The sequence below is a fragment of the Zootoca vivipara genome, chromosome 5, assembly GCF_963506605.1.
Source record: "Zootoca vivipara chromosome 5, rZooViv1.1, whole genome shotgun sequence".
NCBI lineage: Eukaryota > Metazoa > Chordata > Lepidosauria > Squamata > Lacertidae > Zootoca > Zootoca vivipara.
The window spans coordinates 91,751,045-91,765,849 of record NC_083280.1 but is presented as its reverse complement, the minus strand read 5'-3'; the positions used below and the strand labels follow the sequence as shown (position 1 = coordinate 91,765,849).

General features: G+C 47.0%; 1 protein-coding gene across 2 annotated transcripts in view; it reads left to right on the top strand.

Moving 5' to 3' along the window:
- ARHGEF5 (Rho guanine nucleotide exchange factor 5) overlaps window positions 1-14,805 on the top strand; it is a 58,267-nt gene that overhangs the window by 15,843 nt on the left and 27,619 nt on the right. The gene's annotated exons all lie outside the window — the stretch shown is intronic.

Genomic DNA, 14,805 nt, shown 5'->3' with positions numbered 1-14,805 from the left:
GAGCAGCGTGCCTATAATTATTGCCCACTGTTGAAAATACAGAAGAAGAGAAGGCCATATCTTTATGTCTTGCCTGAGCCTGGTGGTTGTTGCAGACAAACTGTTGAGTTGGATGGGCTTTTGGTCTGATCCGGCAAGGCATTAGGACAACAACTGTAGCACAATGGCTAAGCTATGCTTCATAATACTCAGAAGAAGCCCTGGTGCTCTTTGCTACTTCAATGAAACATTTTGAACCCCTGAATGTGCTATATACATGATAAGTATAATTTATCACTAGAATTGGCATCATAATACTCAGAGCGAGTCCTGGTGCTCTCTGGTCCAGCTATGAACCGGGAAACCCATCATGCAAATCCTACTTCTAGCATAAATGTTACTACATAGGCTCAGATAAGCCTTCCTTGTCTCTGTTTCAGTGTTTATGGGGAAAATAATACTGGCAAGCCTTACACTGCTGTTCAGTGTTGCTGAAATAATGTACGTGAAACATTTTGAACAGACGCAGCATGTTTTATTATCCATCCACTTGGTGTTTTTTAACCTGAATTTTAGTCAGAGAAGTTGCTTTGAGATGGAAAATAAACATCATTTTGCAAGGGTTAAGAATTTAGTGGGCCAAATCCAGCTGCCCACAGTGCTAGAGGCTAGTGAACAAAGCAGATGCTTGTGGTACTTTGGCTTGTATACGATTGTGGCTAAGACACTAGGCTACGGTATGTCAATTGGAGGAGGTCCATACTTCAAAGCTCCCTTCTTCCAGAAACTCACTTTACAGTCTTAGGGCTCACCCACACTCACTTTTTGCCCCAAGTGTTCCGTGCACAAGCCTGTGCTTTCTTGGTCCATGTCTGAGTGTTTTTCCCCACCCCTGCCACTTTCCTCAAGGAAAAGCTGCTCTTTACTGCTGAATCGGAACAAGTGGCCATTCAGGTTTTTCACAGATTGCCATCTGCACTGATTCAGTTGTAATGAGTAAGCTTTTGTGAGGAAAGCAGTGCCTCCCACAAAAAAATAACACTCAGGCAGGGAGCTTTAAAGCAGAGATCTGTACCTAGAAATGGTGGAGCAAAGCTAAGTGTGCATGAGTTGTTAGAGTAGCTTTACTCTCTGCCTTGACCCCCTTCGTGTAATATGGGATTGATAGTGACCTGCTTTGTAGGAGTGTTGTAATGATTACAGCAAGGTAGTCATACACTCGAAGCCTTTTGAACACCTGGAGGTGCTATCTACATGCTAAGTATCACAGCTGGAAGGAGTTTTGCTGCTCTTTGGTCCATCAAGTCCAGGTCTCATGCCAGGTTCCTGAGGCAGTCAAGACACGGCGTGAGAGTGTTTATTGGGCAAGAGGCCTAGCAGCTTTCTTCACGCTTCCTCCCAGAAGCATTTTCATACTAATGAGAGGCCTTGAGCATTCATTGGCTGTCTGCATTAGCAGCCACCAAAGCCCATCCCATAAACAGGATGGCTTTGGAAGAGCTTTGGAGGAGGAGCTCAGGCCACCAGCAAGTGCAACTGGTGCTGGATCTCATGAGGCTTCCTAGCAATGGTGCTGCAGCCTGTGGGGTCTGTATCCCTTCAGTTGGTCATATGTACTGCAGGCATAAAGACTGAGAGTGCTGGTGAGTAACTTGGAATAGATCTCAGTGGTCACAGATTGAAATTCTATCTCCAGAGAGAGATGTGGGGAGTGTGACCCTGCTGGTTTTTCTTGGCATCTCAGAGGCTTCCAATACCACTGGCCATGGTGTCCTTTAAGGAGGTGGGGGTTGGGGGCACTGTGTCCAGAAAGCAATTGGGTCTTGGTACGATTACTCCAATTGCACCTTTATCGATATGGCCCTGGTAGGGATTGATATTACCTGGTGTCCAAACAACTCATTTACCCATTTCAGCTCTTCACTTCGCTCATTGGCTAAAAACACTGATGGATTGTGACCTGTCATTTCCATAGACACTGTGTCTCTGTGTCTCCTCCTTTCCTTTCTTCCAGGGCCCTGGATGAGAAGCACCTTTTCCATTTCTCCCCCTCAAATCATAATGGCACATATTTTGCTAGTGATCTTTCTCCGTTTCAGCAGATTCCAACTGTAGCCATGACAAGCAGAACATGTTTATTGGATTGTCCACAATTGTCCACAAGGCAATTGTGAGATTTCACAAACACAGTTCATCACCACTTGATGACTAGCAGCTGAATGTGTGAAATGCAAAGCATGGCATTTGAGGTGACGTGAGGTGATTTCTGATGGCCAAATGCCTGGCCACAGTAATTCATGTGTTACTTACTGAAAGAATGGATTACTGCATTGTGCTGCCTTCCCTTGCACTTGATCAGGCGGCTGCAGTTAGTGAAGAATGCTGCGGCACAATTGCTGACAGGCCCTGTCACATATAACACCTGTGCTCAGCATTGGTTGCTAATTTGCTGCCGGGCCAATTTCAAGGTGTTATTATTAGCATATGTAACCTTAACAACTTGGGACTAGTTTACCTACGACATCACATTATCTACCCCACATGTGCCCACTTGACCTCTTTGATTGGCAGAATCGGCACTCCTACTAGTGAAACAAAATAGCTGTTCTGCATTTGTAAAAACTTTGGAACTCCCTGTGCTCTGTTTTTGGTGCCTGCCATAAACATTCTTCTTTAAACAAGCCTACCCAGATGTATAGAAAGTTGAGTTAATTTTAATGTTTTAGTATTTTCACTTTTGTATGTTTTAAAGTAGGGTTGTAATTTTTTTCTTGATTTTCTTTTTTATGTTTATCTTGAAAGGATTTTTAAAATTAAAAAAAAATCAAGCAATGTATAATGTTTATGAAATAAAGAAAGGGAACTTATTCAACTGATGCTACAGATAATCACCAAGTGTGTGAAGCAGCCCGTTGCCAGGGTAGAAAGGAAACTCAAGTTGAGTTTGGCCAAAACTGTGTCAGGAAATGGACAAAGTCACGCCAAAGTCACGTTTTGGTATGACACCTTGATTCAAAATGGCAGCCGGCATCCAAATGTTGACAGAGTGCTGTGCCCACCTTGGAAACCCTCAGAAGGTGGTGCACTCTCCTTCATTGGGACTTTTTAAGCAGTTTGATGGCCATCTGTCATGGATGCTTTTGTTGCATTCCTGGGAGTTGACGTAGATGACCTGCCGGGTCCCTCCCAACTCTACAATTCTATGATTCTATGAATACAGCCTATGGATTCTTCTATGAAGCTTCCATGTCATTGTTGCCACCATGGCCAGAGTTGTCAGAATTGCTGCCAGTTGCATCGTCACCGGTGGCCAGACTTACTCTTGTCGCCCTGTCAGGCTGAAAGGCCAAGTGGTCCAGGTGTCAGGAGGCTGTTTCAGGAGGCCGGAAGCAATAGCAGCAGCAAGCTGACAGGACCATTGGTGGGAGAGGAGAGGGCTCCTCACTCTGACCCACTGATGGCCAGCAGGCAACAGTGCTTCTGTCAAGAGCACAGCGGTGCAGCTGGGACACTCTCCAGTGACATCAGGAGGTACCCCCTCTGATCTCCCCAATGGTCTTGTGATGACACACACCCACACCCGCGACTAAGCCCTACACTGGTCCTGTGCTGAACCTCCAGACTGAGAGTAGCCACCAGCCTGATTCTCCACACAAGCGGCAGACCATGATGTGGGTCCCATGCAAGGTGGGAATGGATCCCACCATTGATATCTGCCATCACAGCAAGCAGACTTTGAACAGGGGGAAGTAGCAGGGCATTACACCACCAACAATTTGCTCCAGAATCCCCCCTTGAGGAGCTACAGTTTCTCCAAATGTCATGTACCAATTGCAAAAACAAGCAGTTCATTGTTGTCTTGATTTTCCCAATGAAAGTCAATGGGAGGACTGAATATTTGGATTTCCAGATATTGCTCCTATGCAGGGTCTGAGGCATGGACCCTTCGAAGCAAGGCAGGGCCCGACCCAGAGCTCTGACCATGAGACTGCTGTTGTTGTTGTTGTTGTTGTTTAGTCGTGTCCGACTCTTTGTGACCCCATGGACCATAGCACGCCAGGCACTCCTGTCTTGCACTGCCTCCCATAGTTTGGTCAAACTCATGTTCGTGGCTTCAAGAACACTGTCCAACCATCTTGTCCTCTGTCGTCCCCTTCTCCTCATGCCCTCCATCTTTCCCAACATCAGGGTCTTTTCCAGGGAGTCTTCTCTTCTCATCAGGTGGCCAAAGTATTGGAGCCTCAGCTTCAGGATCTGTCCTTCCAGTGAGCACTCAGGGCTGATTTCCTTCAGAATGGAGAGGTTTGATCTTCTTGCAGTCCATGGGACTCTCAAGAGTCTCCTCCAGCACCATAATTCAAAAGCATCAATTCTTCGGCGATCAGCCTTCTTTATGGTCCAGCTCTCACTTCCATACATCACTACTGGGAAAACCATAGCTTTCACTATACGGACCTTTGTAAGCAAGGTGATGTCTCTGCTTTTTAAGATGTTGTCTAGGTTTGTCACTGCTTTTCTCCCAAGAAGCAGGCGCCTTTTAATTTCGTGACTGCTGTCACCATCTGCAGTGATCAATGAGCCCAAGAAAGTAAAATCTCTCACTGCCTCCATTTCTTCCCCTTCTATTTGCCAGGAGGTGATGGGACCAGTGGCCATGATCTTGGTTTTTTTGATGTTGAGCTTCAGACCATATTTTGCGCTCTCCTCTTTCACCCTCATTAAAAGGTTTTTTAATTCCTCCTCACTTTCTGCCATCAAGGCTGTGTCATCTGCATACCTGAGGTTGTTGATATTTCTTCCGGCAATCTTAATTCCGGCTTGGGATTCATCCCGTCCAGCTGCTATTATTATTTATTGCATTTATATCTTGCCCTTCCCAAAGGAGCCTGGGGCGGCAAGGTGGGGCCGCCTCACACATCCCCCGTTGACATTGTAAGCATAGATATTAGGAAGGAAGTGAATCCTACTGAACTCAGTGGAACTTGCTTCTCTGTAAACATTGGTAGGATTGGACTGTAAATTTTCTTTTGGCAGTGCAAGGCAAGGCTTAGATATTCTGTACAATTACTGTGATTAGAGCATTCAAAGTGTTTTGTGCAGAAATGCCCAAAGTATCATTATCCTCTTTATTCCCTATAAAGTCCTTCATCTTCCTAGGCAACACAGTGCGAGTGGAATGGATACACTAACTTTGGTTTTACTCAGTGCTGTTTTTCTAGAAAAAGAGGTGCACTGAGCTCACCTTGAACACCTCCCTTGTTCTCTTATACAGTCGTACCTCGGGTTACGAACAACTCGGGTTACGAACTGCGCAAACCCGGAAGTATTTTCGGCCGCACGTGCGCGGTTTGCGCATGCACAAAGCGTGAAAATAGCGCTTTGTGCAAGCGCAAAATGGCGGTTCAGGTTACGAACTTTTCGGGTTACGAACTGCGACCCGGAACGGATCGTGTTCGTAACCCGAGGTACTACTGTAATGGCAATGGTGCCCACCTGAGAGATGCCAGAACTGAGTTCTGGCAAGTTCCGGCTGGGAAAAAAGCCCTGGTTTTACTGGCCTTCTGGCTGTCAGGTTCATTTTTAGTTCATGACTTGTTCGTCATATTTCACTTGCACGAGTGTGAGACTTTTGAAGAGGATAAAATGTTGTCCGATACAGAAATCTAAGCTACATGACAACCAGCCTGCTTGGAAAACATTTGACTGCCGGTTACCTTTCTCCCAAAAACTCACAAGGGGAATTGCAAGGGCAGAGCTTAGGTAGTGGTGTGGAATGTGAAGTAACAAATGCAACATGTGAAACCACACCCTTTGGTTAATGAACTCCAAGAACAGGGTTTGGCTTAAACCAAAAGGCGAGTCGAGGGAGGGAGAGAAGGAAGGAGCAAGTGAGGTTTCACAGCTCCCTCCTGGCAAACAGCTATGGCCTCTGCTTCCATCATCTCTCCCTGAAGAACAAACAGCTAGAACCATCTTCAAAGTTTCGGGTTTTAACTGGTTCTGCCCTCATTCACCCATATTCAAGCAGGGTGAGACCTTAGCAACCTGTACACAACCACACACTCAAGTTCACACAAATAGCATTTGAGCTTTATAGCAAAACTACTCTATACATACTACCTCAGATCGTGTGTGTCTATGTCAGGGAGGGGGGGGTAGGGGGAGAATTCATGGTAGAGTACTGACTCATTAAGAACAATTTCCTGCAATTGAAAAGCAAGCATCCTGGGATGACTTCTAGAATCCTTCTCCCTGTAATTCTAGTTTTGGATGTGCATGCACACAATCTCCCCTGCTTGGGACTAAGGCTGCATTCACATGGCAGATTACCGTATTCTGTTTTCCTGACATTACCCTAACTGTTAATTTGTGCAGTATACTGTTATGAGTTTGAGAGGGTAGGCTCTATTCCTGAGCCCCCTTTCTAATTCTGGGACCCAACACAGATTCAATTGCCAGGCAACGATACCACTTCATTTCCAAGCACTGCAAATCCTCCAACAGCCTGCTGAAATTCTGTAACTTTTCATACCACGAATGTTCGGAGTTGTTTTTGGTCCGACTGTGGTTGTGCTATAGCAGGCATCCCCAAACTGTGGCCCTCCAGATGTTTTGGCCTACAACTCCCATGATCCCTAGCTAACAGGACCAGTGGTCGGGGATGATGGGGATTGTAGTCCAAAACATCTGGAGGGCCGAAGTTTGGAGATGCCTGTGCTATAGTCTCCCTGGACAGCAATGATGTGGTAGCATTAGGAAACCATGACAGAACAACTAAGACTGTGTCCACACCAAGACATTCATGCCGCTTCACATCCACATTCAACTCCAGTGACACATGTGGTAGAATGCACCCACAATAAACACCATTCTGGGGGCTCATTATTCCATGTCAATTTGCTGCACACTCTTCCTCTTTCCCTGTGAGAAAGAGGAGGTGCACAGCAATCAGCAAAGACTACTTTGCACAGGGTGCCCGAGGAAGGAGCTGGTGATACCATTTCTTCCTTTCCAGGAAGTCTAGGGTGAAGTGAAAGCATTGCTTCACTTGCCCTTCTCTGCACGGGACAGAGGAGGACTATGGTCTCAGTCCTTTAGCTTTGCACAAGGCTCCACAAGAGGAGCACAATCAGAGAGACTGAGATGATGGAGTAGGGATATAGCCACACACAGAAATCCCCAACCCCAGCCACTGGGGGAACAGGTGGACTAAGCCAGACTCAGCATTTTCTCCTTTTCTGGAACTTTTACATTTCCTAGGTGTCCTTGAAAAAAACTTCGAGGCTAATGTGACAGGAGAAGGGGCCAAGAGGCTTATTCTGAGTCCATGACCTGAAAGTGCATTGTAGTGCCTGTAAGTCTAAAACTTCTGCCTGCCTCCACAGTGCCTAGCAAATGGAAGATACTTTATGGAAACAGCTCCATAAAAAAAGGCATTCCATGGGGCAGAATATTGTGCTACTGGTGGTGGACTGGGGCTTGTGAGGGTGTCATGTACAATAACTGAAAAAGGAATTTGTAAATACCCATCTATGTTAAATAAAAAAGTACAAGCAAACAGGGAAGAACATAATCAAAGATACAAAACATAGGAGCAGGATAGAGGTTGTCTTTTCCAAACAGACAGAAAGCAGATAATATTAAAAAAATTAAAGTCAAATTTCACAATTTGGTGGGAGAAGAGTTTTGTATATCTGAATTTGACACATAAGAAATTAAACCCCAGCAAACAGCATATAAATGGTTGGTTATGTTCCTTCCTGCTTGTACCTTTGATTTTCCGTTAATAAAATATTTAATGAAAAATAAACACTCATTTATGAATCGTCTAGAAAAAACTCCTCAGAAAATTCATCTTTTTAAGTTTTATAGGCTAGAGGGCTTTATATACACAGGCCCGCCTCTAGGTAGACCCCCGGTGGCGCAGGGCACCATGGCGCCGGCCCGCCAGAAAGGCGCCGCGAGCTGCGCCCGCCCGCTGGCCGGCCGGTACGCCGCGCAGCTGCGCCTGTGGGAGCCGTGCTGCGTGCTGCGCCCACCCGCCCACCGCGCTGGGAAACGGGGCGGGAGGGCGCCAGAGAGATCGCGCTGTGCCTGCCCGCCTGCCCGCCGCTGCGCCCACCCGCCCACCGTGCTGGGAAACGGGGCGGGAGGGCGCCGGAGAGATCCGGCGCACCACAGCGGCAGGGGCGTTTAAGACGGCCCTGTATATACAAGTTTGGAAAGCACCTCTGGTTTTTGTTAATTAAGCAAGAAAGAAGCTGTTGTTTGTAATGACCGCTCCCCACCTCAAATGGGGGGCGCTTTTTGCACGGTCGCGTGCAGCCACCCAATCCTACCCAATCCCTGGCAGTTCAACCTGGCTTCACCTCCCCAAGGTAGGCTTAGGACCGCCCTGCACACACAATAGAGGGTGGAACTTACCTGGGAGTCCTCAGTCAGCTCCAGAGCTTCGCCCACCCTCAGTTAACGCCTTCCTTTTGCAGGTTAACCTCTTCTTTACAGGTATGCGGGTGCTGCTACCGTCATTGATGGTTGCTGTTGAAGGACCAGGAAGGAATTTCCCTGCAGTGGCAGATTTTGCCTTCCCCGTAACAAAAACGTCACAACTTTGGCGGTTTCAGGCCTTGGGCAGAATCTTTTAGTCTAACTTCCCTAAATGGGGTGGGGTGGGGTGTGAAGCGGTGACCCACGCCCCCCTGTGGTGGTGATCCCAGGGTTTCCCATTAAAGGGGTTATGTGGAAGAGAGTCACTGGCCATACGCCATTAGGTTGTCAGTGCTCTCTCCTGCATTGCGGCAAAATGGGGGCCGGGCTCTCTGCTTAAACAGACATTCTCCAGAGCCAGCCCAATCCCCACACAGTTTGGATAACCCTGATGTTCCCCGGATCCCCGGACGGGGTCTGGGAGGGATAAACGTCCAATGCCTAAGCCAAGGTCTCCCTACATCTGAAAGTTTAATAAAGTTGTGGCCAATTTTAATCCCACAACACGTTGTCATGAGTCATTATTCCTCCCGGGGGTCACCTGGGGTCAGGGTGGTGGTGGTCTCCGCCTGGCCACGCAAAAAGAACTCTGCTTTAAACTAACAGTTCAACTTTGTAAAGCTCCTTCACCTTACCCTAATTTCCAGTCACAGTGAAGCATTTTTATAATGCCTTGGATGAAGCTGAGCACACCAGCAAACAAAAAGGAAGAGTAGTAAAATCTCCGAGTGGTGATGGTGGGGTTAGATTCAGCCTTGTGCTCTCCCTTCCAGTGAAAATAAGCCCTGGGCTCTGCCACCAGCTCCATTATTTCCCCTGTTGAGCCATGTCATCATGCCCTTACAGCTGCCTGTGTTGCAAGAGGCTGTAGGAGTAATCCTTGCAGGGTCATTCTCACGCATCATCTTCCTCCAGCTGATTAACCCCTTCTTCTTCTTCTTCTTCTTCTTCTTCTTCTTCTTCTTCTTCTTCTTCTTCTTCTTCTTCTTCTTCTTCTTCTTCTTCTTCTTCTTCTTCTTCTTTACAGTTGACAGGAAAGGGTGGGGGTGGGAGCCAGCCACAGCTTAAAGGAAACAGTGTGAGCTATAACATTGTAATTTACCATTGATTCCCTATTGCGTTTTATTGTTTTCTAAACTGCGTGCAAAATTAATGAAGACTATTTTTTAAAGAAATGAAATAAACAAACATTGTACAGTATGTAGAATTTCCTAAGGCTTTAGAACCGCCACCTTTTTCTTATTACCAGTGAGACTTTAAATGACCAGTGAGACTGTTTAAGAAATTAGTGTATTTTAATATTTAAGAAATTATTTATACCCTGCCCAGCCAGATGGGCAGGGTATAAATAATATTTATTTATTTATTTATTTATTTATTTATTATTATTATTATTATTATTATTATTATTATTATTATCATGTTTAAAATAGGCAGGTTGTAAAGTGCAGCTCCCAACCCTAGGAGGTCATACTAACTGGCACCTATGCTGCTTTGATTTAATCTCAGCTATGACCTAATAATCCAGTATTAAATCAAAGGCTTACACTTCCTTTCTGCAGAACTCTAGCTTGACTCAGCAGCAGTGGCGACAACTTCACCCAGAGCAAAGCTGGGTTTGCCAGTGCAAAAATAGTTGCGTTTAGTATCCGTTTTCTATGAAAACAATGATCTCGGTGGACCACTGTGAGGCAATATTGGGCTAGTGTTTTGGACTTGATGGAGTATTAACATCCCTTGATATTCATTTGTTTTACTCCATTTATGAAACATTTCCCATAAAGTATCTCAAATTGATGTCAGAGTTTTCCAGTTGTGTGTTTCCATGGGATTTGCTAGACAATTCTCCTTAAATCTTCTGAATGGTTAGGAAATAACTGAAGGGGGGGCGTGCCTTTGTCCCCCAACCCACCTTGCTATAAGGATGACATAATCTGTGTGAAAAGAACCATACACTACAGCACAGGTGTCAAACACAAGGCCCGGGGGCCTAATCCGGCCCGCCAGACCTCGTCATGTGGCCCGCGTAGCCGCCGCCGACACTAGCCACTGACAGTAGTTCTGGAGCCTGCGATTGGCCAAGGGTCAAAACCGGGGGCGGGGCTGCGGGCGGAGGCCGGGGCGCTGGAGCCGCGGTGACGGCCTTGGCCAGGGAATTTCAATTTCGAATGAGGCTGAGGGAGGCGGTGGCACAGCGGCCAGACGGGGAAGTGAGATGTAGGAGGAGGAGGAGGAAGCCCGCTGAGGAGGTAGGAACGCCCTACAGGCGCCGCCGGCAAAGTTGGTGCCGGGATGGAGCATCGCTGGATTTTTTTGGGGCGGGCTTTGCTGTTGTCTCCGAGAGCGAGTGAGGCGGCACTGGGGAGCCGCCGCCCACCGCTTCCCTTCCTCTCCTCGGCTGCATCCGGGAGGTGGGCGAGCGAGCAGGCGAAAGAGTGAGCCTGAGGGGGAAGTAGGCGAAGCGCAACAGCCGCTCTCTTGATGGAGCCGGGTTTCTCTTCCCTCTTCCCCCGTTTTCTCCTCATAGACACTTGGGAGGGTGCCTGGCTTTTGCTCTGCCCCCCACCCCTGAGCTGCCCTTTGGCTTCTCAGTTCCGGCGGAGCTGCTCCCCGGGGGGCGGCCGGGAGGGAGGCGGCGACGATGGCACGGGTTCCTGCTCTTCCCGCTCTGCCGCCGCCTCCTCTCAGCCCCTCGTGATGTAGGGCTCCAGATGGAGTCGCCTCGCGGTTTGAGTAGGTGGGAGGGGAAATTTTTTTTGGGGGGGAGGTTTTTAAGCCTCCTCTGCCTGCAGTCCCGGTAGGGAGAGGCGGCGGCGAAGACGACAACAGCGCGGGTGGGGGGAAGAGCAGCTCTGAGGCGAAGATGCACGTCCGCTGGGGCTGCCGCCTTCCTCCTCGGGAAATCCGCTGCCCTCCCTCAGCGTGAGGGGAAGGGACTCTGGCGCTGAGGAGGGAGGATGCAAAAGCAAAGCAGGGAGTTGGCGCTGCACCGCATGTTCCTGCCCCTCTCCAAAGCATGGGGTGGGTTGCAGCGTGTGGCATCCTGCCTAGCGGGGTTTGGGTGTGCGCAGGGCGGGAGAGGGAAGCCCTCTTTCCATCTGCAGGTTTTTAATCCCAGCAGTGGCTTTCTCCTTCCTGCCGAAGGTTTAGTTGAGCCCCCCCCCCCAAGCCGTTGATCCCCACCTTTTGTTCAAATTTCCCTCGTTTACATCCCCTCCCACACACGCGCCATGACGCAGGAATGTGATCCATGTGGGGGCGGGAATGAGCTTACATTATTACAAAAAAACAGTAATAATTGAATGCAGTGACAATAATTTATGATAATAAAGAGTGGACACATAGTCCTACAGACACAACCGGCCCTTTGAGGGTGACCAAACTGCTGATGCGGCCCCCGATGAATTTGAGTTTGACACCCCTGCACTACAGTTTTTGAATGAGAGACAGGGCTTATCTTGTCCCGCTAGGTTTTATCTGAATTGACGTTTGCTCTGATTTTAGCACTTAAAAGTGGGTTTTCTCTGTGAAAGGAGTGGGTCGAGAGGCAAGACCCAAGCTTTCTAGGCATGCGGAAGTGTGGACGGCCCCACAGAGAGCTAAGTTTGTATTCTGTAAGCTAACAGCATTTTTGAGTTGCTGGTTGCTTCTGCCTAGAGATCTGATGTGAAGCAGTGGTTGCTTAAGTAGAGCTTAAGCTCTACTTCCACCTATGCTCAACCTCTTTATTTGTAGACAAATGTTACTAAGCATCATAAACCTCAACTGACCTCTTTCCAAAGGAAACCAAACATTGCGAAGCACTGTGCTTCCTGGAACCTGTCACTTTCTCGGAGAAGTTGGGAGAGTCACATAACAGTATATTCAACAGAGAAACTAAGGGAAACTTGGACATTTTACAAGTTTCGCCTCCTTGTGTCTCTGACGGTCTTTTCAAATGAAGTTGGTTTTGCATGAGGAATGTGAGTCTGTCCTCCATTTCTGGAGTAGCGCTGAATTGCTGAAAATCAGTAATTAGTGTTGCAGGTCTGTACTTTCTTTACGAATGCCTCTTGGAGTTTTCAATGTCTGGTCATTTCCTAAAAACGTAAGAGCCATGCTAGTCCATCCTCCTCTTTCTACACTAGCCAACCAAATGCCCACTGGAAGCCAGACCTGATTCCCAGCAACCGTTAGTTTGTCTAGTCCTCTTTTAAACCACCAAAGTTGTGGCTATTTTCTGTTACCTTGTTGTCGGTGTTGTGATGGCCTCCCCCTGCTTTCTCTGCCTGTGATGTATTTCTCCCCTGATCTGCTTAAAAAAATAAAATAAATCTCCCCTCCCAGAAAGAGGAAGCTTACCAGTCCTATTCTGAAGGCTGTGATTGCACTCTGCCAAAATTCCATTTGCAATCTAAATTATGAGCTGAGAAATCCTGGCTTCTACAACTGACTTCTGAATAATGCAAGTTGTGTGAATTTACATAATTTATCTGTTTTGGGGGGAAGGACAGAGAGCAATGCAAGGCTCGCGGAAGCACCACCCCAACTACTGGAAACCATAATTCAGCCATCCTTCTGGCTTCTGAGATTTCAATAAATGCTCATGTATGTTCAAATTTTATTTTTATTAAATATATTTATTATTTTGTAACAAACCAAAATGCAAAAGCAGAAACATACTGTCACAGTGGCCGGATGGGACTACTTCAGAGTAACGACTCTACACCGCTCTGCATTTTATCTTTTTATTGGTGCTGCGTATTTACAGTGCTAAAGGTAGAGCTATTTACAGAGACACATCTTTTCAGCTTTAATCAGAACCTCCGAATGGCGTTTGGCGCGTCTTGCGCCAGCATAACAACTTGGGGAGCCCCATCCTCTTCCCCCGACGCTTTCTGCGAAGTTCCGGAGTTGGGGGGATGGGTCTGCCCCCCTTTTTTCCTCCTTCCTGTCCCACCTGGGACGCTGGCTCTTCTACCCTGCCAGAGCCTTGGACCCCACTTCCTGTTTCCCCACTTGAGCTGGAGCTTTCCCTGCTCTCAGTCGTGCTCTGGGCTGGGCTGGAACTCAGGAGGGGAGGGGCTTCGCGATACCCCTTGCCCCTCACACATACAAAGAATACAAACTACAAAAAGTACAAAATGCAAAAAATACAAAATACAAAAAATACAAAAAACAAAGAAGAAAAACAAAACTTCCAAAACTTCAACTTATATCTATTCTAATATCAGTGACTTCCTCATGTCCCTTCCAGCTGCATTACATTGTAAATCCTCATTAGTAATTTCTAAATCTTATTCTTATACCTTATTTACCATATAACTATTCTTTTCCTAATCTTATAACATAACACAACATCTCACACTTACTATTTATTTATAACTGCCTCTCAATATCAATATTTATCTAAACACTTTTTATTTCTACAACCTCCTTGTACCTTTTTTCAAATAAGAAACCTGAGACTGCAGAGCAAGAATCTGATCCTGAAAGAGTTCCATGATTCTTTCATCCTTATTGCTTTTAAGCCAAAGCATCCTGAGTGGAGAAAAGATGTGCAGAGACAGACCTTCCACTCCAGCTGTTTGCAATTCAAGATTGCCATTGAAGGGGTTGAGATGGGGTCTCCTTAGGCTCTCTGTGTCTTTCCTTCCATGGTGTCAGAGGTTCTTGCGACTACTCTAGAGTAACGACACTCCGCATGCTTGTCTTTAAACAGTTTTTATTAGTGCAGACTATTTACAGTGAGCTGGATATGTACAGCATGTCTGCTCAGTCCGATGCAGAATCCGGCACTGCCCCCCCCCACGTGACCTTCTCCACCATAATAGCCTCGGGACAGTGAATCTCCTCCCTCTCTTTCTCCTGAGTAATTCCGGAACCGGAGGAAGGGGTCTACGCTCCAGGCTTTCATTTTCTCCCTTCTCCCCCTCCCTTTCCTCACTCCTGTGTGGCCGGGTCTCTCTCATGTTGCTGGAGCCCTGGCCCTCTCTCTCCATTTCCTCAGAGCCCTCGCTTCCATCGCTGCTTGGGGAGGAGCTACTTCTGATGCAAGGGGGTGGTTCTCTGTACTCCCCCCCCCTTACACATGGGTATAAAACGAAGTTAGAATCATTATTCCAAATGAGTTTTTTTTAAAGTTTGGAATGATGATTCTAAGCTGGGAAGTTACCAGAGAGAAAGGAGCTCATCCTTCTTCTGTTCAGACTTGCAGCTTGTTTTGGCTGGGGAGAAAAATATGTCAAGGAAATTATGCATTGAACTCTGCATAATAGGTAGTTGGAGCCTTAGGTAGTTGGAGCCCACATTCTTTGCTCTCTTCCTTTGCTTTTCTTTTTACACTCCTGAATGCAGGTT